The sequence below is a fragment of the Saimiri boliviensis genome, chromosome 14 (assembly GCF_048565385.1).
Source record: "Saimiri boliviensis isolate mSaiBol1 chromosome 14, mSaiBol1.pri, whole genome shotgun sequence".
In the NCBI taxonomy this organism is placed as follows: domain Eukaryota; kingdom Metazoa; phylum Chordata; class Mammalia; order Primates; family Cebidae; genus Saimiri; species Saimiri boliviensis.
This window is the reverse complement of record NC_133462.1, coordinates 35335614-35363158: the sequence shown is the minus strand read 5'-3', so window position 1 is coordinate 35363158 and position 27545 is coordinate 35335614. Positions and strand designations below refer to the sequence as shown.

At 45.3% G+C, this 27545-nt stretch overlaps 1 protein-coding gene and 1 pseudogene across 1 annotated transcript in view; both read left to right on the top strand.

Moving 5' to 3' along the window:
- The window catches only part of LOC101049866 (zinc finger protein 441-like), a 71868-nt gene extending 52992 nt beyond the window's left edge, over positions 1 to 18876 (top strand). The window contains 3 exon segments of the mRNA XM_074385694.1: positions 3723 to 3846; positions 6380 to 6452; positions 7765 to 18876. The gene's annotated coding sequence lies outside the window, so the exon portion shown is untranslated.
- A 30-nt stretch (positions 18877 to 18906) lies between these two features.
- On the top strand, positions 18907 to 27039 carry LOC101031754 (small ribosomal subunit protein eS6-like; annotated as a pseudogene).
- The last annotated feature ends 506 nt before the right edge of the window (positions 27040 to 27545 follow it).

The window sequence follows — 27545 nt, the reverse complement described above, 5'->3', positions numbered from 1 at the left end:
CATTTCTTTCAGCATAGGCTGTTAAAAGCAGCCAGGGCACACCTTGAATGCTTTGCTGCTTTGCAGTTTCTTCCACCAGATACCCTAAGTCATCATTCTTAAGTTCAGAAGTTCCACAGATCCCAGTTGGGCATGGTGGCTCACGTTTATAATCCCAGCACTTCAGGAGGCCAAGGCAGGTGGATCACCTGAGGTCCGGAGTTCAAGACTAGCCTGGCCAACATAGTGAAACCCTGTCTCTACTAAAAATACAAAAATTAGCTGGGCATGATGGTGCATCCCTGTAATCCCAGCTACCCAAGAGACTGAGGCAGGAGAACTGCTGAAACCCAGAAGGCAGAGGCTGCAGTGAGCTGAGATTGTGCCACTGCACTCCAGCCTGGGGACAGAGTGAGACTCTGTCTCAGCCACGCTCTTTGCTAAGGCAAAACAAAAGTGACCTCTACCTCAGTTCCCAATAAGTTTGTTATTTCCATATGAGACCTCCTCAGCCCAAACTTTATTGTCTATATCACTATCAGCATCTTGGCTACAACCATTCAGCAAGCCTCTAGAAAGTCCCAAACTCCCTCATCTTCCTGTCATCTTCTGAGCCTCCCCGACTCTTCCAATCTCTGCCTAATAAGAAGTTCCAAAGCCAATTCCAGTTTCAGGTATCTTTATAGTAATGCCCCACTTATCAGTATGAATTTTCTTGTATTACTCCATTCTTGCAGTGTGATAAATACCTGAGACTGGGTAATTTATAAAGAAAAGAGGGTGAATTGGCCTGTGATTCTGCAGACCATACATGAAGCATGGTACAGGAAGCATGGCATCTGATTTGCTTCTGGGAATGTCTCAGGAAACTGACAATCATGGCAGAAGGTGAAGGGGGAGCACCACTTCACATGGCCAGAGGAGGAGCAGGAGAGAGCAAGTCAAGGTGCCACAGACTTTTAAATGACCAGTTCTCACAAGAACTTACTATCACAAAAACAACACCACAGGGATGGTGTTAAATTATTCATGAAGGACCACCCCACCACCCAATCACCTTCCACCAGGCCCCACTTCCAATATGGGGAATTACAATTCGATATGAGATTTGGGTGGGGATACAAATCCAAATTATAGCCTTCTTCTTTTTTGTTTGCTGGTGGATTTTTCTCCTTCCCTTTGCTTTGAGCCTCAGGGTGTCATTGCATCTGAGATGGGTGGGTGTCTTAAAAACAGCCTATCATTGGATCTTGCTTTTTTTTTCTGAGACAAGAGTCTCGCTCTGTTGCCAGGCTGGAGTACAGGGGCACGATCTCGGCTCACTGCAACCTTCACCTCCTGGGTTCAAGCGATTCTCCTGCCTCAGCCTCCCAAGTAGCTGGGACTACAAGCACGCACCACCATACCCAGCTAATTTTTGTATTTTTAGTAGAGACAGGGTTTCACCATGTTGGCCTGTATGGTCTTGATCTCTTGACCTTTTGATCCACCTGCCTCGGCCTCCCAAAGTGCTGTGATTACAGGTGTGAGCCACTGTGCCTTTTTTTTTTTTTTTTTCCATCTTGGGAGTTCCCGGATGGTATCCCTGGGGGGTATCCCTCCACTGTGCCTTTTAATTGCGGCATTTAGCCTGCTTCTTACATTCAAGGTTGGTATTTATGTGATTTGATCCTAGGATGTTGTTAGCTGGTTTTTATGCAGACTTGTTTGTGTGGTTTAGTGTCACTGGTCTATATGCTTTTGTAGTGGCTGGTAATGGTCTTTTCTTTCCATATTTAGCACTCCCTTCAGGACCTCTTGCACAGATGTTCTGTTGTAATCACACAGGATGGACTATGCCCCCAAATAACACATGGTGGTGAAACGTGTGAAATGTTATCTGCCCGGGTTACTCATTACAGACTCTGTGCCCAGAATGTTTGTTCATGGTTCTATCTGTTTTCTGTTAGTTGTAATAGCATACCTGAAATTTAGCGTGGTGAAACCATGCTCTACTAAACCATTTGCTACTAAAATACAAAAACAAAGTCGGGCATAGTGGTGCATGCTTGTAATCTCAGATAGGTGGGAGGCTGAGGCATAAGAATTATTTGAACCAGAAGGTCAGGGCTGGAGTGAGCCAACATCACCCCACTGCATCCTGTGCAACAGAGCAAGGCTCTGTCTCAAAAAACAAAACCTGAATTTTGGTTAATATATTAAAAAATATTTTGTACAATTCTCAAAATTTGGAAATCCAAGGGCAAAGGGGATGCATCTGGTGAAAGCTTCTTGCTCTTTACTATCTGAGGCAACGGAGATCACTAGGCAAGGGGGCTGATCGTGCTAACTTTGGTCGTTTTTTTTTTTTTGTTTTGAGATGGAGTTTTACTCTTCTTTCCAAGGCTGGAGTGCAATGGCGTGACCTCAGCTTACCGCAATCTCCACCTCCTGTGTTCAAGCAATTCTGCCTCAGCCTCCCACATAGCTGGGATTACAGGCATGTACCACCATGGCTGGCTAATTTTTGTATTTTTAGTAGAGACGGGGTTTCTCCATGTTGGTGAGGCTGGTCTTGAACTTGCAACCTCAGGTGATCCGCCTGCCTCAGCTTCCCTAAGTGCTGGGATTTATGGACTCCAAGAGATAGAGACCACACCTCGCTAGTCTCTATCTCTTCTTACAAGGCCACAGATCTTATTTGTAGGCTAACCCATTATCCACTACCTCTTCAATTCAGCAGTGGACTGATCTATTCATGAGGCAGAGCCATCATGACCCAATTACCTCATAAAGGCCCCACTTTCAGTACTGACACATTAGGAATTAAATTTCATTAAGAGTTTGGGCTGGGCGCGGTGGCTCAAGCCTGTAATCCCAGCACTTTGGGAGGCCGAGGCGGGTGGATCACAAGGTCAAGAGATCGAGACCATCCTGGTCAACAAGGTGAAACCCCGTCTCTACTAAAAATACAAAAAAATTAGCTGGGCATGATTGTGCGTGCCTGTAATCCCAGCTACTCAGGAGGCTGAGACAGGAGAATTGCCTGAACCCAGGAGGCGGAGGTTGTGGTCAGCTGAGATCGCGCCATTGCACTCCAGCCTGGGTAACACGGGTGAAACTCCGTCTCAAAAAAAAAAAAAAAAAAAAAAAGAGTTTGGAAGGGGAAATTATTCAAACTTAGCAGGGACTTATTAGGTACACTGCTTCTGCTGAAAATACCGAATTCCTTCTGCTGAAAATACCAAACTGTCAGAAGGAAAATGGGAATTAGGCAAATACCATATTCTCTGCATAATTAGTTAAGGCATACACAACCCCATGTATTGGTTATGTTGGTGCAGGTCTTCCTAAATCTAGCTCCTAGATACCATGAAAAGTTCAACTTTCTAAATAAACATGTGTAAGAATATGCAGTCTCAGAACTGCTAATACTGTCTTACAGACTGTATGTTTGGGACTTTCTCATGAGAAGTAGTACTGACCCAGTATACAGAGAGACACTAGACGTGACCCAGGTATCTTATCTCAGTCTCTGAAATCACCAATGAAAGGTATGTCCCTGTTGGCTGTTACTTTACTGAATATATTAAATTCTAGCATGAGAATTGCTGTGATAGAGAAAGTGAGTGTAGACAAGAGTCTGACCAAGTCATTGAATAAAATTTTGGAGTCTACAGTATCATGTGAACTTCAAGAGTATAGATTCCTAATGCTGCCAGCCAGTCTTAACCTTCCTCCTGTGAACATATGGGATGTTTCAGGACTTAGTGACCTTTGAGGATGTGGCTATAAACTTCACCCAGGAGGAGTGGGCTTTGTTGGATCTTCCCAGAAGAATCTCTACAGATGTGACATGGGAAATCATCAGGAACCTGATGTCTGTAGGTAAGGATGACATTTCTTCACTTTAGAGAACAAGTGTTTACTTTTTTTTTTTTTTTTGAGACGGAGTTTCGCTCTTGTTACCCAGGCTGGAGTGCAACGGCGTGATCTTAGCTCACTGCAACCTCCGCCTTCTGGGTTCAGGCAATTCTCCTGCCTCAGCCTCCCAAGTAGCTGGGATTACAGGCACGTGCCACCATGCCCAGCTAATTTTTTGTATTTTTAGTAGAGATGGGGTTTCACCATGTTGACCTGGATGGTCTCGATCTCTCAACCTCGTGATCTACCCCCCTCGGCCTCCCAAAGTGCTGGGATTGCAGGCCACCGCACCCGGCACAAGTGTTTCTTGGTCATCTTTACTGCTCAATGATTTAGAACATGGTAGGGAATACAATAGATCCTTGAACAAGGTGCAGGTTAGAGATTCTGATTGTACAGTCAATCAGATGCCTGTAAATTTAGAGTCCATAAAAAGTTAACTACTAATAGACTACTGTTGACCAGAACTTTATTGATAACAGAAACAGTCAACATATATTTTGTATGTTTGGCATATATGTGTCTACATATATATGGTCAGGTGGTGGCTCACACCTATAATTATAGTACTTTGGGAGGCTAAGCCAGGAGGATTACTTGAGCCCAGGATTTTGAGACCGGCTGTAGCAATGGAGTGATACCTGTCTGTATAAAACAATTAAAAAATTAGCCAGGGGCCGGGCGCGGTGGCTCAAGCCTGTAATCCCAGCACTTTGGGAGGCCGAGGCGGGTGGATCATGAGGTCAAGAGATCGAGACCATCCTGGTCAACATGGTGAAACCCCGTCTCTACTAAAAATACTAAAAATTAGATGGGCATGGTGGCGCATGCCTGTAATCCCAGCTACTCAGGAGGCTGAGGCAGGAGAATTGCCTGAACCCAGGAGGCGGAGGTTGCGGTGAGCCGAGATCGCACCATTGCACTCCAGTGTGGGTAACAAGAGCGAAACTCCGTCTCAAAAAAAAAAAATTAGCCAGGCATGGTGGCACACCTGTGTTCATAGCTATTCAGAAGGCTGAGGCAGTAGGTTTGCTTGAATCTGGGACGTTGAGCTTGCAGTGAACCATGATTGCACCACTACACTTTAGCCTGGGAAACAGAGTGAGTCCCTGTCCAAAAAAAATAAAAGCCGGGCGCGGTAGCTCAAGCCCGTAATCCCAGCACTTTGGGAGGCCGAGGCGGGTGGATCACGAGGTCGAGAGATCGAGACCATCCTGGTCAACATGGTGAAACCCCGTCTCTACTAAAAATACAAAAAATTAGCTGGGCGTGGTGGCGCGTGCCTGTAATCCCAGCTACTCAGGAGGCTGAGGCAGGAGAATTGCCTGAACCCAGGAGGCGGAGGTTGCGGTGAGCCAAGATTGCGCCGTTGCACTCCAGCCTGGGTAACAAGAGCGAAACTCTGTCTCAAAAAAAATAAAAAAATAAATAAAAATAGTAATAAATAGTAAATGATAAATGTGTGTATGGCTGGGCGCGGTGGCTCCTGTCTATAATCCCAGCACTTTGGAAGGCTGAGGCAGGCAAATCACTTGAGGTCAGGAGTTCAAGACTAGCCTGGCCAACATGGTGAAACCCCAACTCTACTAAAAATACAAAAATTAGCTGAGTGTAGTGGTGTGCACCTGTAGTGTAATCCCAGCTACTTGGGAGGCTGAGGCAAGAGGATCACTTGAACCCGGGAGGTGGAGTTTGCAGTGAGCTGAGATTGCACCACTGCACTCTAGCCTGGGTGAAAGAGGCTCCATCTCAAAAAAAAAAAAAAAAAAGAGAGATACAAAAATTAGCTGAGGCAGGAGAATCACTTGAACTTGGGAGGCAGAGGTTGCAGTGAGCCAAGATCATGCCACTGCACTCCAGCCTTGGCAACAGAGACTCCGTGTCAAAAAAAAAAAAAGGGGGTGTGTGTGTGTGTGTGTGTGTTACATATGTTTAAGACAGGGTCTCTTAGACATAGACTTGCTCAGTCTACAGGCGAGTGCCACCATCCCCAGCTAATTTTTGTGTAATTTTTTTGTATGGTGGAGGGTCTTGAACTCCTTGCCTCAAGCATTCTGCCTCCCTCACATCCCAAAGTGCTGTGATTACAGGCATGAGACACCATGCTGAGCCTGTTTGGCATATTATAGACTGCATTCTTACAATAATAAGTATTAAGTAATGCGTAGTAGTAAGTATTCTTCTGAAAAGGTTATCAAAAATATTAGAAGAGAAGCTGTGTTGTTTGTATTAAATCAAAGTGGATTATGACAAAGGTGTTCTTCCTTGTTGGCTTCACATTGAGTAGCCTGAGCAAAAGGAGGGCTTGGTCTTGCTCTCTTAGGGATGGCAAAAGCTGATAAAAATTTGCATATGAGTGGACTGTGTATTTCAAACTCATGTTGGTCAGGGTCAACTGAACTTTGGTGAGTAAGTCAGCCATGGCCACAGTGTCCCATGAACATAGAACCTAATAATTTTTCTATAATTTTGTAATAACTTATGATGACTTTTGTAGTCTACATTTTAGGGATAAAATGTGAAGACCAGACCATTGAAGATCAGAACAGTAATTCCAGAAGAAATCTAAGGTATGCACTTACAGCATAGAGCTATGTCCCTTAAGATACTGTTAGAATAATAGAAAATTTTAAAAGCAAGCAAAGAAAATGACGCAGCCCAGCTTCCAATTCATTAATTTGTAGAAAACTTTTTCCAGGCTGGGCATGGCAACTCCCACCATGTGAACCAAAGCGTAATCCCAGCACTTTGGGAGGTCAAGGGAAGCAGACTGCTTGAGCCCAGGAGTTCAAGACCAGCCTGGGCAACCTGGTGAAACCCCATCTGTACAAAAATACATAAGTTAGCCAGGCGTGGTGGCATCCGTCTGAGGTCCCAGCTACTAGAGAGGTTAAGGTGGGAGGATGGCTTGAACCCAGGAGGTCAAGGCAGTGACGACTTGTGAATATGCCCCTGCACTTCAGCCTGGGTGACAGAGTGAGACCCTATCTCAAAAAAAAGAAAATCAGGCTGGACACTAATTAGGTGGCTCATGCCTGTATTTGCAGCATTTTGGGAGGCCAAGGCGGGTGAATCACAAGGTCAGGAGTCTGAGACTGGCCTGACAAACATGGAAACCCCATCTCTACTGAAAACACAAAATTAGCCAGGGGTGATGGCACATGCCTATAATCCCAGCTACTCAGGAGGCTGAGGCAGGAGAATTGCTTGAACCCAGGAGGCGGAGGTTGCAGTGAGCTGAGATTGCACCATTGCACTCAAGCTTGGGCAACAAGAGCAAAGCTCCATCCTGAAAAATATTTTTCCAAAAAAAAAAAAACAACAACAACATATAAACATAAATATCCAGTGTTTTCAAAATAGTTGCCTTGGAGCCAGTGTTAAGAAATCGGTTATGGGCCAGGTGCAGTGGTGCATGTCTGTAATCCCAGCACTTTGGGAGGCCAAGGCAGGCAGATCACCTGAGGTCGGGAGTTCAAGATCAGCCTGACCAACATGGAGAAACCCCGTCTCTACTAAAAATACAAAATTAGCCAGGCGTGGTGGTACATGCTTGTAATCCCAGCTACTCCAGACGCTGAGGTTGTGGTGAGCTGAGAGTGTGCCATTGCACTCCAGCCTGGACAACAACAGTGAAACTCTATCTCAAAAAAAGAAAAAAAAAAAGAAATCGGTTATGAACATCAGTGTTTTGATAGTAAGTGTAATGTGTTCCTTTTGCAGATTATTCAGTCCATTGACATTTGACATTTAATCAGTTCAGACAGGCCAGAAAGCCGACACTTTCCATCATAATGTAAAATATGTAAATCGAATACCTACTAATGAATATAAAATCATTTATAAACCAATCCTTTGTATTGTGCTTCTTATTGTTCACAGAAGTAATATGGTAGAGTCGGTGAAAGTAAAGAAGGTGGTCAGTGTGAAGAAATCTTCAGCCTTAAAGAAGACTTTTACTGGATAGTCAAATCATGTGAAAGCAGTGTGTGTGAAGGCAATATGGATCATTCATCTTGTTGTACTAGACCGAGCATAGAAAGTCAACACCAAGACAAAAGTATGCCAAATTACAGGGTTTATTTGCCGGCAGCCACAGAGGACTCGCGTCTCTCCAACCCGTGGCATCAGAAGAAGGATGCCAATACTTTTTATACCCGAAAAGCCACCTTGGGAGTGGAGGTAAGGAGCGGGGATGAGGCGAAGGGCTTCAGACATTCCCAGGGCTTGTGGATTCTGTAAATTACCTCCTGGGCGGAGAAGGGAGATCTGGACATTCCCGCAGGCCAGGGGACTTTTGTCATTTCGATTGTCACTTAAGTGGTTTACAGAAGTCAAGATAAACATTAGTTTTTACATTGTCTCAGTACCTCAGTTACTTATTACAAGTCGCAGGAGCCAGGATGGAATTAGATGGGGATGCTTATTCTGGTCATCACTGATAAGCAAAAGGCTAGCAACTCTGGCAGTTTCTGATAAGTGGCTTGGCATCCTGCAAAGTAAACTAGCAGCTGTATTTACAGGGGCCAAGGCCCGCAGTTATTGTGAAGAGAATGGGGCAGCCTTTACAACTTATTTTTGAAAATCAGCTTTTTCTTTTATACAATGGTGTTGTTTAGGCTCTAATTCTAGGCCACCAAATTTCCCCCGTTCTTTTAACATGTATTAAATCTTTAATAGGTTTCCTCTTCTTGGCACAAGGGCCCATAGTTGGATCTCAGAACCATTAACTTAACCGAGTCTATTCTTTCCTGGATAAATTTGAGGAGCACGTATAAAAGGCATGGTCCAAATGTTAACCCTAGGACTATTAGGACCAAAGGTTTTGCTAATCCAGTGAGTAGCGATGTTGGCCAGGGGGACCAAGAGAACAGTTTTTGGTACCAAGTTTCTGAGATTTCTCTAAGGTGCCTTCTTGTTTCTATGTTTTGTTTAACCATTGCAAGGCTGTTTTGGATGATTCCAGAATTATTTGTATAGAAGCAACATTCTTCGCTGAGAGCCATGCACAGTCCTCTTTCCTTCAAGAACAACAGGTCTAACCCCCTTCTATTTTGTAGTACCATCTCAGCTAACGAGTTCACTTGTTTAGCTAATTTGGTGATGGAATTTTCCAGATGGGTAATATCTGCATCTATTTGGTGGGACAGTTTTAAAATTTTGGTCTCTAATGACTAAGGCAGATATTCCCATAGCTGTGGACCCTGCCATTCCAAGTCCCACTAATAGGGGTATAATTATGGGGGACCGTTTCCAACGTTGTCAGTATCGGGCGCTATGAGAATTTTACCCTGGGGTCTGCTGTACACGTTTACCCTGGGCAATATATACATGGGGCTGCAAAGAATGGGTCTGGAGGAGTTGCTGAACTGGTAGGTGGAAATGCAGCTGGTGAGGCCAAAAGTGCAGGCTAACCAAGCGGAGTCTGGGGCAGTGTAGTAAAAACCTGTCCGATTATAACTCAAAATAAAGGTGTTTTTACAATAACCTCGGTATGGGGAGCTAGTGAGATTATAGTTAGGGGAATGGAAACATCTGCCTTCTCCTTCTAGATCCCCTAGGGTTATATGGAACTGCATTTCAGTACTTGAGGGGGCTATATCAGGTTGTGCTGCTAGGCCTATGTAAAACGGTGGCTGTGGATTTAAGCATAGCCAGCAATCTTTACCTAGGCCTGGGTTTGTCTGGTTGAGCAGGTGGTGTGTGGAGGACAACAAGTTTAGAAGGCTCAAGCCTTCTGTGTTTAGCCTAGCACATACATCACATTGAGAAGTAGTTACCCTAATAATTTTATGTAAATGTGGAATGTAGTATCTGGCCCTTAGTAGCTCAGTGAGTTTTGTTTGTCCTAAGTGAGTGGCCTGGTGAGTGTCCTTAACTAGAGCTCGTCCTAGAGCCTTGGGGAGCACAATCCTTGTGTCCGGTAGAGTCCACCATCCTGGGGAATTTTGTCGTCCCCCCTATTCTTTAGTAAAGATTTTTCCTCAGGCAAGTATGTTGAGGTAGGAGGCAGGGTTGGGGGCCAGCAGAGTTACAAGAGTCAGAGGTTTTACTGGCCCCAAGGCTGCCTGTCTGGCTTGTAAGTCAGCTGCCCTACTTCCCCTTGTCTCTCATGAATTTTCCTTCTGGTGTCCTTTGCAGTGTATCAATGCTACTGTCTTAGGCTTCCATATAGCTTTTAGTAGGGCTAGGATTTTCTTTGTTTTTGATGATTTTTTTTCTCGGAGGTAAGTAGCCCTCTTTCTTTAAATGGCTTCATGTACATGGGCCATAGCAAAGGCATATTGGCTATCAGTGTAGATGTTGACGGTTTTTCCCTCCGCCCAGTCCAAGGCTTTTATCAGAGCTATGAGTTCTGTCTTTTGGGCTGAGGTTTCATATGTAAGAGCCTGGGCCCAGATAACCCCCTCTAGGGTGACCACAGTTGCCCCGGCGTACCTGACTCCGTCGACCATGAAACTGCTGCCATCTGTACACAGTACCTCCTCTGGGTTCCGCAGGGGGACGTTGGTGAGATCTGGTCATGCAGCGTGGAGGTCATCTATTGTCTGTTGGCAGTCATGTACGGGCTTTTCTGGCTCACTGTCAGGCAGCAATATGGCAGGGTTTAAAACTATAGTTTTTGAAAATTTTATGCGGGGCTGGTCTAAAAGTAAGGCCTGGTATTGGACTATGTGGGCATTAGACATCCATTTTCCTGGAGCTCCACGGAGTAGTGACTTCACCACGTGGGGTGCCACTAAGTTTGACTTCTGTCCCAAAGTCAGCTTGTCTGCTTCTTTGACTAATAGGGCTGTGGCCACCACTGCTCTTAGGCAAGCCGGCCATCCGGAGGCTACAGGATCAAGTCTTTTAGAGAGGTAGGCGGCTGGCCAGGACCAGGGTCCCAGAGTTTGGGTGAGCACCCCCTTAGTGACTCCCTGTTTTTCATGTACAAACAACTGGAAAGGTTTAGAGATGTCTGGCAAGGTTGTCTTGAGCTTGTCAAAAGCCCGTCACTCTACCTCTGTCCACAGTCTTCAGTACCTTACTGCCCCAAGGAATTTTTAAACTTGACGTTTTGTGGTGGGGGTATTTGCAGCACTGCTTGGACTCGGCTGGGTGCCAGTGCCCGGTTGCCTTTCTCTACGATATAGCCCAGGTAAGTAACTTTCGGCTGGCAGAGTTGGGCCTTTTTAGCTGAGACCCGGTATCTCAAAGTCTGCAGGGTTTTTTTTTTTTTTTTTGAGACGGAGTTTCGCTCTTGTTACCCAGGCTGGAGTGCAATGGCGCGATCTTGGCTCACCGCAACCTCCGCCTCCTGGGTTCAGGCAATTCTCCTGCCTCAGCCTCCTGAGTAGCTGGGATTACAGGCACACGCCACCATGCCCAGCTAATCTTTTGTATTTTTAGTAGAGACGGGGTTTCACCATGTTGACCAGGATGGTCTCGATCTCTTGACCTCGTGATCCACCCGCCTCGGCCTCCCAAAGTGCTGGGATTACAGGCTCGAGCCACCGTGCCCGGCCCTCTCCTCTCTTTTCTCTCTCTCTCTCCTCTCCTTTCCGTCTCTTTCTGTGGTATAGCCAATTTTGGAAAGCCTGAAATTTAAATTCTGACCTTTTTTTTTTTTTTTTTTTTTTTGAGACAGAGTTTTGCTCTTGTTACCCAGGCTGGAGTGCAATGGCGCGATCTTGGCTCACCACAACCTCCGCCTCCTGGGCTCAGGCAATTCTCCTGCCTCAGCCTCCTGAGTAGCTGAGATTACAGGCACGTGCCACCATGCCCAGCTAATTTTTCTGTATTTTTAGTAGAGATGGGGTTTCACCATGTTGACCAGGATGGTCTCGATCTCTTGACCTCGTGATCCACCCGCCTCGGCCTCCCAAAGTGCTGGGATTACAGGCTTGAGCCACCGCGCCCGGCAAATTCTGACCTTTTTATAGCAGGTTTTAGCAGAGCTTTTGCAGCTAGGTCCCGCAAGGACTAGACAATTAAATTGGTGGGTCTGTCTCTAGTCCTAGTCAAAGGAACAGGGGGTAAGGGCCAGGGTAAGGTGGCTCGCTCTCTCCCTGCAAACCACAAGTGGCCAGCATAAACTCTATGGAGGTTTAGTGCTGCATGGGCATAATCCTCTCGATTATAGGCTCTCCTATCCAAGCCCTGTGGAAAAGTGGGGATATGGCAAAAGAGAGGAACTAATAGATCAACTGGGTGTGTATTCTGAATCCACCACAATTCATAGAGTGAGCAAAAGAGTTGCCAATCTGTCTTTAGTGGTTTATGACACCCGAATTCCCAACAATTGGGATGATGCCAGTATGCCTCCCTATGATGCACTACCGGGCACTGCCCATAACAACATTGGACACTTTTCTGACAGAATAGGCAGTTACTAGTTCTCCGTCCCAGCCTGACAAAGAGCACTCGTAGACCCTCATCTAGGACTTTGTTTTTTACAACCTTAAATTACTTCCAAGGTGTCGAGGGCACAACTGCCTTCCCAACATGAACTCAGACCCAGCACGGGCAAAAATACTCTTTTCCCAGTGGAGTATTCCACTGGGAATACTCCAGTGGCTGGGAGAATTTACAGGCCACAATAATCATAACAAGGAAGAAAATAAAGACATCTAAAGTTAAGACTATCTGCCACATGGCAAAGGAAGAAAGAGTGAGGCCTCAGTGATTGAAGAAGATGAGAAAGAAGGAGAAGAGAGTAATCTCTGCAGGGGTATAATCAATACAAGTTCCCTGCATCCAGTGGTTTGTCAACCACTGTAAAATATCTCCTATCTTGAGGGAAGATGGCCTAAACCAGTGTATGTCTGCTAGCAGGAGTCTAATAGAACTGACAAATTTACAGACGAGACAGGACCCCATACAATAGTGACAGACAAAGGGTGGGTGCCCCCCCAGATACCATTCAGGTGCCTTTCCGGCCACTTTCCCAGAGGAAATTTCAGGGTGCGTCTTGGCTAAGGTGTGCCCGTATAAACCCCGGGCCTGGTCACCTCAGGATGGAAGTCCAGGTAGGACAGCTCTGAGGTGAATCACCGTTGCCCTATGATGCTCCTGTGGAAGCACGGGTGAAGGCCCACACAAGCCTGTAGCCTTTCAGCCGTGGGACTACATATATACACACACACTCTCACTCACACAGAGGTTACGGAAAACAACCGAATGCTGCCACCCCACTGCCAGCTACCAGAATGCTATGAACGCTGACACTCCCTATGCCAGCTACCAAAAGCCTCAAGCGACGTCTCAGTGAGGCTTGCCAGATCAGAGTTGCGATGACTCAGTCCCCCGACTCAGGCCCTTCCCTTGAACTAGTTCCCAGTTTCCAGACCACACTCACCTCCAGAGGTTGTTAGGACCCTGAGGAATTTCGGGTGAATGTAGGCTAGGTGGTCGCTTTTCCTCCGTGGTGGCACTCCGGGGCCCTGGGACAGCTCAGGGGACACCTCCCCTAGAGGCTTCTGAGGTGGGAGCGGCCGCCCAGGCGAGACTCTGAGATGGCTTTTGTCTGATGATGAAAATGATGAAAATCTCAGTGAGATCTCCAAATGCTGTACTGGACCGAGTATAGAAAGTCAACACCAAGAAAAAAGTATGCCAAATTACAGGGTTTATTTGCCGGCGGCCACAGAGGACTCGCATCTCTCCAACCCGTGGCATCAGAAGAAGGGTACCAATACTTTTTATACCCGAAAAGCCACCTTGGGAGTGGGGGTGAGGAGTGGGGATGGGGCGAAGGGCTTCAGCCATTCCTAGGGCTTGTGGATTCTATAAATTACCTCCTGGGCAGAGAAGGGGGATCCGGACATTCCACGGGTCAGGGGACTTTTGTCATTTTGATAGAATTTACAGACCTCAGTTACTTATTACAAGTCGCAGGAGCCAGGATGGAATTAGATGGGGATGCTTATTCTGGTCATCACTGGCAAGCAAAAGGCTAGCAACTCTGGCAGTTTCTGATAAGTGGCTTTGCATCCTGCAAAGTAAACTAGCAGCTGTATTTACAGGGGCCAAGGCCCGCAGTTATTGTGAAGAGAATGGGGCAGCCTTTACAATTTATTTTTGAAAATCAGCTTTTTCTTTTATACAATGGTGTTGTTTAGGCTCTAATTCTAGGCCACCACAATCTCTTGATTGCTGCATCAGAGCTGACAGTGGACACAAATCACGAGTGTCAGGAACACAGAAGCCACACAAGCAATGTGTGAAAACCTTCAGCTATTGCCACTCATTTCAAACACATGAAAGGCCTCACACTGGAAAGAAATCCCATCAATGTAAGGAATGTGGAAAAACCTTTGTTGCTGTTCATATCTTTCAAAGACACATGGTAATAATGCACATAAGTTTTGTCGGAAGGCTTTTGATAAGCTACATTTATATCTTACACGTGAAAGAACCTACACTTGAGAGAAGCCATATGAATGTGATAAATGTGGGAAAGCATTCAATTGTCCCAGTTCCCTTCATAGGCATGAAAGGACTCACACTGGAGAGAAACCTTTTAAGTGTAAACAATGTGAGAAAGCCTTCAGGTGTTCCAATTATGTTCAAATACATGAAAGAACTCACAATGGATAAAAACCCTATGAATCCTAGACCGGGTGTGGTGGCTCACACCTGTAATCCAAGCACTTTGGAGGCCAAGGTGGGCAGATCACCTGAGGTTGGGAGTTCAAGACCAGCCTGACCAACATGGTGAAACCCCGTCTTTTTTTAAAAAAACAAAACACCCTATGAATGTAAACAATGTGGGAAAGCATAATCCCATCTCACAAACTTTTCAAAGACACACAGTAATGCACACTGAAGATGGACCTCATAAATGCAACATATGTGGGAAAGTCTTTCACTCTCCCTATTCATTTAGAAGACATGAAAGGACTCATATTGGAGAGAAACCCTATGAATGTAAGCAATGTGGGAAAGCCTTTAGTTGTTCTAGTTCCATTCAAAAACATGCAAGAATTCACAGTGGAGAGAAACCCTATATATGTAAACAGTGTGGCAAAGCCTTTAGATATCCCAGTTTTGTTTGAAATCATGAAAAGACTCACACTGGCAAAAAACCCTATGGATGTAACCAATATGGTAAAGCCTTTAGTTATTCCAGTTACTTTCTTTTTTTTTTTTTTTTGAGACGGAGTTTCGCTCTTGTTACCCAGGCTGGAGTGCAATGGCGCGATCTCGGCTCACCGCAACCTCCGCCTCCTGGGTTCAGGCAATTCTCCTGCCTCAGCCTCCTGAGTAGCTGGGATTACAGGCACGTGCCACCATGCCCAGCTAATTTTTTGTATTTTTAGTAGAGATGGGGTTTCACCATGCTGACCAGGATGGTCTCGATCTCTTGACCTCGTGATCCACCCGCCTCGGCCTCCCAAAGTGCTGGGATTACACGCTTGAGCCACCGCGCCCGGCCCATTCCAGTTACTTTCAAATACATGAAAGAATTCACACTGGAGAGAAGGTGTATACATCTAAGGAATGTGGAAAAACATTCAATTATCCCAGTGCCTTTCATAAACATAAAACTACCCACACTTCAGATAAACTTTATGAATGTAAGGAATGTGGGAAAGCATTTGGTTGTTTTAGTTCCTTTCACAGTCATGAAGGGATTCACACTGGAGGAAAACCCTATGAATGCAGAACATATGGAAAAGCCTTTATTAGTTCTAAGTACTTAAAAATACATGGAAGAACTCACACTGGAGAGAAGTCCTCTCTGAATGTAAAGAATGTGGGAAAGTATTTTATTGTCTCAGTTCCCTTAAAACATATGAAAGGAGTTAAGTCGTATGAAAGTAAAAAATGTGAGAAAGCCTTCCAATCTTCCAATACTGTTAGAAACCATGAAAGGACTCACACTTAGGGCCAGGGTTGGTGGCTCACGCCTGTAATCTTAGCACTTTGGGAGGCCGAGGCAGGTAGATCACCTGAGGTTGGGAGTTCAAGACCAGCCTACCCAACATAGAGAAACCCCCTCTCTAATAAAAATACAAAATTAGCCGGGCATGGTGGCACATGCCTGTAATCCCAGCTACTTGGGAGGTTGACACAAGAGAATCACCTGAACCCAGGAGGCAGACGTTGCAATGAGCCAAGATCACGCCATTGCTCACTAGTCTGGGCAACAAGAGTGAAACTGTCTCAAAAACAAAAAAACTCACACTAAGAACAAAACAGTGATTTTAGGAATATGGGAAACCTTTCCTTTCTCTTCCAGTCCTTTGAAGGCACATGGTGTGACACACTGGTGACAGACCTTATAACCATAAAGAATGTGGAAAAGTATTAGTCCTTGTGTGTTTTAGTTACATGAAAGAATTTACTCTGGAAGGAAACTATGAATGTAAAGAATGTGGTTTGGGGAACAGGTTGTATAGACTATTTTTTAAAAAAAATGTGGTAAGGCCTTGTGCAGTTTGTTTCTCTTGAATAAAGTCATTTCCTGGTATTCTCAGGGGATTGGTTTCAGCCCGCCTTGAGAATATATAATTTTGCTCAAGTGCTTTATATAAAACAGTGTATTTGCCTATAACCTAGGCACATCCTCCTGTATACTTTAAATCATCTCTAGACTACTTAATACATTGTAAATGCTATGAAAACAACTGTTTTATTGTGTTGTTTAGGGGAGTATGACAAGAAAAAAACATCAAAACATCTGTACATATTCAGTACAGACACACCACCATATGGCTACCCACCTCATATACATCATCTACAATATAACATTTTCTTTTTTAAAAACAGTTATGGGCCGGGCGCGGTGGCTCAAGCCTGTAATCCCAGCACTTTGGGAGGCCGAGGCGAGTGGATCATGAGGTCAAGAGATCGAGACCATCCTGGTCAACATGGTGAAACCCCGTCTCTACTAAAAATACAAAAAATTAGCTGGGCATGGTGGCGCGTGCCTGTAATCCCAGCTACTCAGGAGGCTGAGGCAGGAGAATTGCCTGAACCCAGGAGGCGGAGGTTGCGGTGAGCCAAGATCGTGCCATTGCACTCCAGCCTGGGTAACGAGTGAAATTCGGTCTCAAAAACAAACAAACAAACAAACAAACAAAAAACAGTTATGGATTGGTTTCATTAAATGACCTGAAAGAGTGTGTTAACATTCTCCAAAACTGGCTGGGAGTGGTGGCTCATGCCTGTAATCCCAGCACTTTGGGAGGCTGAGATGGGGGGATCACAAGGTCAGGAGTTGGAGACCAGCCCCACCAATATGGTCAAATGCCATCTAATTAAAAAATTAAAAAAAAAAAATTAGCTGGGCGTGGTGGTGGGCACCTGTAGTCCCAGCTACTTGGGAAGCTGAGGCAGGAGACTCGAACCTGGGAGGTGGAGGTTGCAATCAGCCGAAATCACACCTCTGCATTCCAGCCTGGGCAACAGCAAGACTCCATCTCAATAACAACAACAAAAAAAACCATTCTGCAAAACCGTGGTTACTCTATCTTGGTAGCCCACACATGATGATGATTAGGATGAAGGGGATTGCTCTGTGGTGCCTAAGGTTGCAAAGTGAGGTGCCAAGATATGTGACAGTGTAGATAAGCAATGAGACATCAGTTTAACTAGAATCATCTGACAGGATATTAGAAGGATCATCTATTTTGGAAGTACCAAGTTGTGAATGCAGATGTTGACTCTTTGGTGGACAGTCAATAGTAAACATGATAGATCCATGGAATTTGAGGGCCAAAAATATTTAAGCATTGGTGGCCCAATGGATTCTAGTTGGGGACATTCCTAAGGATGCAATTTACCCAGAGGGATTAACCCTAGTGGAGGAACTAGATGAGGAAAGCTTCTGGGGTCATGTTTAAGACTAGGCTGTACTTGAAATGGATATCTGACCAGAAATCTTTCTTGTGTCATTAGTAGAGCTGTCCACTTCACCACCAAAGCCATGAGGACACAACAGAAGTCCTTAGATTCCCTAGGCTGCATGGCCCTAGGCAACCACATTGCAACAGTCTCCCTACTGCACAAGGTGGTGTTTGTGCTAACGTTTGCTTCTGCATCTGGGTAAATACTTCCAGTCAGGCTGAATAGGGAACATATAAGATCTTAAAACATGCCAAATGGCTGGGTATTGTGGCTTACGCCTGTCATCCCAGCACTTTGGGAGGCTGAAGCAGGTGGATCATGAGGTCAGGAGTTCAAGACCAGCCTGGCCAATATGGTGAAACCCTGTCTACTAAAAATACAAAAATTAGCCAGGTGTGATGACACACACCTGTAATCCCAGCTACTACTTGGGAGGCTGAGGCAGAAAAATCACTTCAACCCGGGCGGCAGAGGATACAGTGAGACAAGATGATGCCATTGCACACCAGCCTGGGTGACAGAGATTTCATTAAAAAACAAAAACCAGCCAAATCTCAAAGACACCTTCAGAATCCCTCCTGTCTAGACTTACTGAGTTATATTTCCAATTTCCAGATATTTTCAGCCGGCTCTTCCTCGTTATCAGATTTCTCCATTCTGCCCTACAAGTCTTAATTATCCTCCTCATATTTAAAATATGCATTTGACTCCTCTTTAAAATGGTTCTACCTTGTTTCAACAGATGCCTCCAAGAGACCCCCACCAGGTTTTTGCTGACCTAATTCTTGAGATTTTTAAACTCACTCCAGCTGGACACTGAAACCAACAATGCAAGAGACTTTAGCTAAAGTTTAACAAGTACCTGAGAACCTCTTATAAGTAAATAGCTATAGTTGCCCAACTGGCCACTGCCCTACCACTAGGATCCCTGCATGGGATGGACCCAGAGCAGGTCACTAGTACTGTGATAGAACACACACGAACACACACACACACACACAAAACCTATTTTATGAATGCTGTCTGTGTACAGGTTAGAGTCAGTCCTTCAGATTAGCTGGCTGGGCCTAAATTTTAAAAAGAGCTAAGCAGCCACTTATTAACCAGGGGTTACACATACTATGAGTTTCCTGAAAACCCACACCTTTTTTTTTTTTTTTTTTTTTGAGACGGAGTTTCGCTCTCATTACCCAGGCTGGAGTGCAATGGCGCAATCTCGGCTCACTGCAACCTCCGCCTCCTGGGTTCAGGCAATTCTCCTGCCTCAGCCTCCTGAGTAGCTGGGATTACAGGCACGCGCCACCATTCCCAGTTAATTTTTTGTATTTTTAGTAGAGACGGGGTTTCACCATGTTGACCAGGATGGTCTTGATCTGTTGAACTCGTGATCCACCCGCCTCGGCCTCCCAAAGTGCTGGGATTACAGGCTTGAGCCACCGCGCCCGGCTCAAACCCACACCTTTTTAACTTGGGGTCTCACCTGAACTAGTAAATCAGAGCTCGGCTATATCAATCAATCAGAACTAAGTGAGTTGCAAGTTTCAAACCTTCATTGGCATAAAAGCATTTGACTAGAAACCTGGATGGGAACTTCTGCTATAAAACCTAAGCTTTCCGCGCCGGGCGCGGTGGCTCAAACCTGTAATCCTAGCACTTTGGGAGGCAGAGGCGGGTGTATCACGAGGTCAAGAGATCGAGACCATCCTGGTCAACATGGTGAAACCCCGTCTCTACTAAAGGTGCAAAAAATTAGTTGGGCATGGTGGCGCGTGCCTGTAATCCCAGCTACTCCGGAGGCTGAGGCAGGAGAATTGCCTGAACCCAGGAGGCGGAGGTTGCGGTGAGCCGAGATCGCGCCATTGCACTCCAGCCTGGGTAACAAGAGCAAAACTCCGTCTCAAAAAAAAAAAAAAAAAAAAAAAAAAAAAAAAAAACCTAAGCTTTCCCTTGTTCTCTGAAAAACTGATGTTTAGGTTACAAACTCCTTATGCCTTTTCCCTAGAACTATGTAGAACTAACTCCTTCTAAAATGTGATACTAGGGTTGGGTGTGGTGGCTCACGCCTGTAATCCAAGCACTTTGGAGGCCAGGGCGGGCAGATCACCTGAGGTCAGGAGTTCAAGACCAGCCTGACCAATATGGTGAAACCCTGTCTTTAAAAAAAAATAAAAGGCCGGGCACGGTGGCTCACGCCTATAATCCCAGCACTTTGGGAGGCCGAGGCAGGTGGATCACGAGGTCAAGAGATCGAGACCATCCTGGTCAACAAGGTGAAACCCCGTCTCTACTACAAATACAAAAATTAGCTGGGCATGGTGGCACATGCCTGTAATCCCAGCTACTCGGGAGGCTGAGGTAGGAGAATTGCTTGAACTCAGGAGGTGGAGGTTGCAGTGAGCCGAGATCGTGCCATTGCACTCCAGCCTGGGTAACAAGAGTGAAACTCCATCTCAAAAATAAATAAATAAATAAAAATAAAAATAAAAAATGTGATACTGATACCAAAGAACTCCTACAGCAAAGCACTAAATATCTTCATTCCTCTGAGGTCTATAACTCTAATCAGTAGAAAGTAGTTAGAGCAGCCATCACTCCTTTTCCTTCAGAATTTAGGAATGGAAGTAAGAGGAAGGATTTGTAACCACAACAGACTATGTGGTACAACTTCTATACAACAAATTGAGGGAATGTGTTCTCTTTGCGGGTCCACAAGGGGGTGTAGTTTTTAAGGGCAAGACTTTCCCAGTGCCATGTCCTCCTCCCATCTCTCTCCATCAGGGAGATTTAACGGTCTCCGTTTTAATTTTCACTCCGATGGGAAAGGGTGAAATGTCAATCACGCCAGCAAAAATTTAAAGGAACTCTTCATTGGCTGGGGGCGCTTGGAGAAGGAGGGAATTCCTCCCAGGTTAAAAGTCCCTGTCTCCCTCATCCGGCTGGCTTTTCCCCCTCTGGGGTCGCCTTCCACCCTTGTGGAATTTTTCCTCTCCTAAACTCCATCTCTCTCTTAATTCCCTTCCAGTCTGTGTGGAAGGTGTCTTTCCTCTCTTGGAGTCCATTTTTCTGGATTCTTTGACTCAGAGTGAGAGGAGCTTTCCTTCTCTGGTTTCCCCCCTCTGGGAACCCTTCTCACTCAGTGTGAGAGCTAGCCGTTTCTTTCTCTCCCCTTCTCCTTTTTCTCTCTCTGCCTAAATAAATCACTTTCTGCAAACACTTTTTGAGTCCAGTATTTACTTTACGAGCCCACTGCGCCGCGGTCTCCTCTCCCATTCTTGGGTGAGTGATAGACCAAGAACCTGTAGAAACATCCTCTAAGGGGAGCTGAGGGCTCCCCTGAACCCCAAAACCCCAACAAAATTTGAGTTTTCAGTTGCCACGGACCCAACATTGAAGGTCCCATAATCTGAGCACGCCCAAATGAACCAAGTGTGTTACCACAGCTGGAACTATATGCTTGGACTGAGGTGTAGAGATTAAATTGAAAAGTAGATAACCAGCCAGGCACAGTGGCTCATACCTGTAATCCCAGCACTTTGGGAGGCCGAGGTGGGCAGATCACTTCAAGTCAGGAGTTCGAGACCAGCCTGACTAACATGGTGAAACCCCGTCTCTACTAAAAATACAAAAATTAGCTGGGTGTGGTGGGTACCTGTAATCCTAGCTAGTCAGGAGGCTGAGGCAGGAGAATCACTTGAACCTGGGAGGCAGAGGCTGCAGTGAGCCAAGATTGTGCCGCTAGGCCGGGCGCGGTGGCTCAAGCCTGTAATCCCAGCACTTTGGGAGGCCGAGGCGGGTGGATCACGAGGTCAAGAGATCGAGACCAACGTGGTCAACATGGTGAAACCCCATCTCTACTAAAAATACAAAAAATTAGCTAGGCATGGTGGCGCGTGCCTGTAATTCCAGCTACTCAGGAGGCTGAGGCAGGAGAATTGCCTGAACCCAGGAGGCGGAGGTTGCGGTGAGCCGAGATCGCGCCATTGCACTCCAGCCTGGGTAACAAGAGCGAAACTCCGTCTCAAAAGAAAAAAGAAAAGCCGGGCGCGGTGGCTCAAGCCTGTAATCCCAGCACTTTGGGAGGCCGAGGCGGGTGGATCACGAGGTCAAGAGATCGAGACCATCCTGGTCAACATGGTGAAACCCCATCTCTACTAAAAATACAAAAAAATGCCGGGCGCGGTGGCTCAAGCCTGTAATCCCAGCACTTTGGCAGGCCAAGGCGGGTGGATCACGAGGTCAAGAGATCGAGACCATCCTGGTCAACATGGTGAAACCCCGTCTCTACTAAAAGTGCAAAAAATTAGCTGGGCATGGTGGCACGTGCCTGTAATCCCAGCTACTCAGGAGGCTGAGGCAGGAGAATTGCCTGAACCAGGAGGCGGAGGTTGCGGTGAGCCGAGATCGCGCCATTGCACTCCAGCCTGGGTAACAAGAGTGAAACTCCGTCTCAAAAAAAAAAAAAGATTGTTCCGCTGCACTCCAACCTTGGCCACAGAGCTAGACTCGGTCTCAAAAACAAACAAACAAAAAACAGTAGATACCACATGGCAGGATCCAGGATCTAATCAGGTTGGGCCCTGGTATCATCCCGTAGCATGATCCTATCGGGTCATGTCAATCTGGAATCAGGTAATTGCAAGATCCAGTAAGTTCATGCCTTATTACCCTATGCTTATAAAACTTGCCAAAGCCCCCAGCTCAGGGAGACAGATTAGAGCATTTCTTCCTTTCTCCTTGCTAATCAAATTTACAGTAAAGCTTTTCTTTCTTCAAAAGCTGGTGCCATGTTGTTGGCTTCTGTGCACATCTGGAAGTGAGCCAATTCATTGCTTGCTAACATAACGAAAGAATCAGCAACTGTGAAGATGAAACAATTAAAATTATCCAGTCTTTGGAAAAGAGGAAAGAAATTGAGAGAATGTGTTACTAGTATATCTGCCTTGCCAGTTATGTTAAAGAAAGTTCTTCAGAGCAAAGGAAACTGATATAGGTTAGGAAATCAGATCATGTTTCAAAAACAAAAACAAAAAACTTGTTAGAATATAATTAAATGAAGACAAAAACATTATTTTAACAATGTGTAAAAATTACTTTAACATAAAATTATTCTACCTCATAAATACTTGTTCAAATGAATATCAACAATGTATTGGGTTATTATCGCTTCTAACAGGTTAAATGAGTAACAGTGATGTCATATGAGACTAGAAAGAGGAATTCAGAACACTGTTACAACATATTGACACTACCCCAAAAACTAGCATGGTGTTATTTGAAAACGAAAGTCCAGCTGGGCGCGGTGGCTCAAGCCTGTAATCCCAGCACTTTGGGAGGCTGAGGCAGGTGGATCACAAGGTCAACAGACCTAGACCATCCTGGTCAACATGGTGAAACCCCATCTCTACTAAAAATACAAAAAAATGCCGGGTGCGGTGGCTCAAGCCTGTAATCCCAGCACTTTGGGAGGCCAAGGCGGGTGGATCACGAGGTCAAGAGATCGAGACCATCCTGGTCAACATGGTGAAACCCCGTCTCTACTAAAAGTGCAAAAAATTAACTGGGCATGGTGGCACGTGCCTGTAATCCCAGGTACTCAGGAGGCTGAGACAGGAGAATTGCCTGAGCCCAGGAGGCGGAGGTTGCAGTGAGCCGAGATCGTGCCATTGCACTCCAGCCTGGGTAACAAGGGCGAAACTCCGTCTCAAAAAAAAAAAAAAAAAAAAAAAAAAAAAAATTAGCGGGGCACAGTAGCATGTGCCTGTAATCCCAGCTACTCAGGAGGCTGAGGCAGGAGAATTGCCTGAACCCAGGAGGCGGAGGTTGTGGTGAGCCGAGATCGCGCCATTGCACTCCAGCCTGGGTAACAAGAGCAAAACTCCGTCTCAAAAAAAAAAAAAAAAAAAGAAAAGAAAACAAAAGTCCATTAGTTGCAAATGTATACTGCAAACTATGGAATTCACTAATAAAATTTAATAAACAAGTAGACTTATTATACTAACAGAAGCAAGCAAATGGAATCATTTAATTGAATGCTCAATTAAAACTAAAGAAGGCAGAAAAATAGAGCAAGTAGAAAAAACAAGTACAACATACAGACTATATATGTGCATATTAATCTAATTATGTCAGTTAGCACTTTGAATGTGTATTATCTATATATGCCAGTAAAAACGACAGGCACTGGCAGAGTAGAATAAAAAACAAGGCCCAGCAAGGTGTACAAGATAACCATTTTAAACAGAAAGACACAGATACATTAAATAAATGGAGAAATATGTGCCATTCTGGCCCTATTCAAAAGTATGGAGCAGCTATATTAAATTCAGAGAAACTAAGTTTTTGTTTTGGTTTTTTGAGACAGGGTCTCTGGCACCCAGGTTGGAGTGCAGTGGTGTGATCACAGCTCACTGCAACCTGTGCCTCCCGAGTTCAAGCAATCCTTCCACCTCAGCTGGTACTACAGGAGCATGCCACCACACCAGGCTAATTTTTGTATTTATTTTTTGTAGAGACAGGGTCTCAGATGTTGCTCAGCTGGTCTTGAACTCCTAGGCTCAAGGGATCCACCCATCTCAGCCTCCCAAAGTGCTGTGATTACAGGCCTGAGTCACCATGCCCAGCCCAAATCAGGTTTTAGATCAAGGAAAATTACAAGGGATGGAAAATTTTATAATGATAAAGAGGTCAAACCTACAACAAGACATAATAATCATTAATATCTATGCCCATAAAACAGCACCAAAATGTATAAGCCAAAAACATAAAACCACAAGGCAAGGCTGGGTGCAGTGGCTTACACCTATAATCCCAGCACTTTGGGAGGCCGAGGCAGGTGAATCACCTGAGATCAAGAGTTCGAGACCCACCTCATCAACACGTTGAAAGCCTGTCCCTACTAAAAACACAAAAATTGGCCAGGTGTGACAGCATGCACCTGTAGTCCCACCTACTCAGGAGATGGAGCCACTGCACTCCAGAGCAGGGTAACAGAGCAAGACTCTATCTCAATTAAAAAAAAAAAAAAGCCTCTTTTCCGTGGCGCCTGGAAGACGTATAGCTGCTTCAAGATGAGGCTGAACATCTCCTTCCCAGCCACTGGCTGCCAGAAACTCATTGAAGGGGCCAATGAATGCAAACTTCGTACTTTTTATGAGAAGCAGATGGCAACAGAAGTTGCTGCTGACGCTTTGGGTGAAGAATGGAAGGGTTATGTGGTCCGAATCAGTGGTGGGAACGACAAACAAGGTTTCCCCATGAAGCAGGGTATCTTGACTCATGGCCATGTCCGCCTGCTACTGAGTAAGGGGCATTCCTGTTACAGACCAAGGAGAACTGGAGAAAGAAAGAGAGTATCAGTTCGTGGTTGCATTGTGGATGCTAATCTGAGCACTCTCAACTTGGTTATTGTAAAAAAAAAAAAAAAAAAAAGAGGATGATATTCCTGGACTAACTGATACCATTGTGCCTCGTTGCCTGGGGCCCAAAAAAGCTAGCAGAATCTGAAAACTCAATCTCTCTAAAGATGATGTCTGCCAGTATGTTGCAAGAAACCCCTTAAACAAAGAAGGTATGAAACCTAGGACTAAAGCACCCAAGATTCAGCGTCTTGTTACTCCAGCACAAACGGCGGAGTGTTGCTCTGAAGCAGCAGCCTACTAAGAAAAACAAGGAAGAGGCTGCAGAATATGCTAAACTTTTGGCCAAGAGAATGAAGGAGGCTAAAGAGCGTAAGGCCGGCCGCCTCACAGAGGGTTAAAACGGACACATCCATCTCTCTCTGCGCCTGATAACTGAGTCATCACCCAAGCCTGTTATCTGGCCTTGCCTCAGGGCTTCCCCACACCCACCTCCGCCTCCGCCGCACACCAGACCCAAGCCCACATTCAGCCACATTCAGCACTAAAGGATGCCTTCAACAGGATGCCCAGGCCCCTGTTGATAAACCCTGCAGGAACATTTTTTAAATAAGCCCCATCAAACCCTGCCTGGTAGCAGTCTGCTCTGTATGCCCCGAGAAAGCCCGCCTACCCATAACCACTAGCTCCAAGCATTTCCTGCTTTTTTTTTTTTTTTTTTTTGAGATGGCGTTTCGCTCTTGTTACCCAGGCTGGAGTGCAATGGCGCGATCTCGGCTCACCGCAACCTCCGCCTCCTGGGTTCAGGCAATTCTCCTGCCTCAGCCTCCTGAGTAGCTGGGATTACAGGCATGCGCCACCACGCCCAGCTAGTTTTTGTATTTTTAGTAGAGACGGGGTTTCACCACGTTGACCAGGATGGTCTCGATCTCTTGACCTCGTGATCCACCCGCCTCGGCCTCCCAAAGTGCTGGGATTACTGGCTTGAGCCACCGCGCCGGGCGCATTTCCTGCTTCTTAATAGCCAATAAGATTGCCTTCACTTTGTTTCTCCAGCGGTCAATCAAGGCACAAGGTCCCATCCACCTACCCATAACCACTAGCTCCAGACATTTCCTGCTTCTTAATAGCCAATAAGATTGCCTTCACTTTGTTCCCCAACAGTCAATCAAGGCCCAAGGTCCCGCCTGCCTACCCATAACCACTAGCCCCAGACACTTCCTGCTTCCTGACAGCCAATAAAATTGCCTTTGCTTTGTTTCCCCAATAGCCAATCAATCGCCTTCCACCCCAATAAAAACCCATGACCTAAGCAGCTAGGCACGACTTTTATAGCCCCTTCCTGGACCACAGAACCTCACCCGGGAGCTGAATAAATTGGCTTCTCATTTTCTCATACTTGCCTCAGTTTCCTCATTTTACATCGGCAATAAACCTTACAAAGAGAAGCACCAGGAACAAATTGCGAAGAGACACAGGCTTTCGACTCTGCGAGCTTCTACTTCTAAGTCTGAATCCAGTCAGAAATAAGACTTTTTGAGTAACAAATAAGATCAGACTCAAAAAAAAAAAAAAAACAAAAAACACTGAAATCTGTAATCATAATTGTAGGAAAACAACTCACCTCTATCAATAAGTGACAGATCAGTTTGCTAGAAAATCACTAATGATATAGCTGAACTCAATAGCATCATTAATCAACTAAATTTAGTGGTATGTATTTATAGAATGCTTCAACACAGCAAGAGTACACACTCTTCTCTAGCCCCATGGAATATTCACCAAGGCAGACCACATAGCAGAAAACACACCTTAACAAAGTAAAAAAAAAAAAAAAAAATTCCATAAAGTATGAAATCAAACCATATTAGTATTAAGCTAGAAATCAGTAACAGAATCATAGTTTAAAAGGCTCCAGAAAGTAAAGATTTAAACCACAAACTTCTACATTATGCAACAGACTATTCTCCAGAGATACTTAAATATTTAAAAAATTAAAAAAAAAAAATCGAGGCCGGGCGCAGTGGCTCACACCTGTAATCCCAGCACTTTGGGAGGCCGAGACAGGTGGATCACGAGGTCAAGAGATCGAGACCATCCTGGTCAACAAGGTTAAACCCCGTCTCTACTAAAAATACAAAACATCAGCTGGGCATGGTGGTGCGTGCCTGTAATCCCAGCTACTCAAGAGGTTGAGGCAGGAGAATGGCCTGAACCCAGGAGGTGGAGGTTGCAGTGAGCCAAGATCGTGCCATTGCACTCTAGCCTGGGTAACAAGAGTGAAACTCTGTCTTGGAAAAAAAAAATTAGCAAAATTTTTAGAATACAGCAAAGAAAGGGCTTACAGGGCTATTTGAATCATTAAATGCAAACTCTTGAAAGTAAAGATCTAAAATCAATGCTTTAAATTCCACTCCTGGAAATTAGAGAAAGAAGAGCAAGATAAATGTAAATTACGGAGAGGAAAACAAC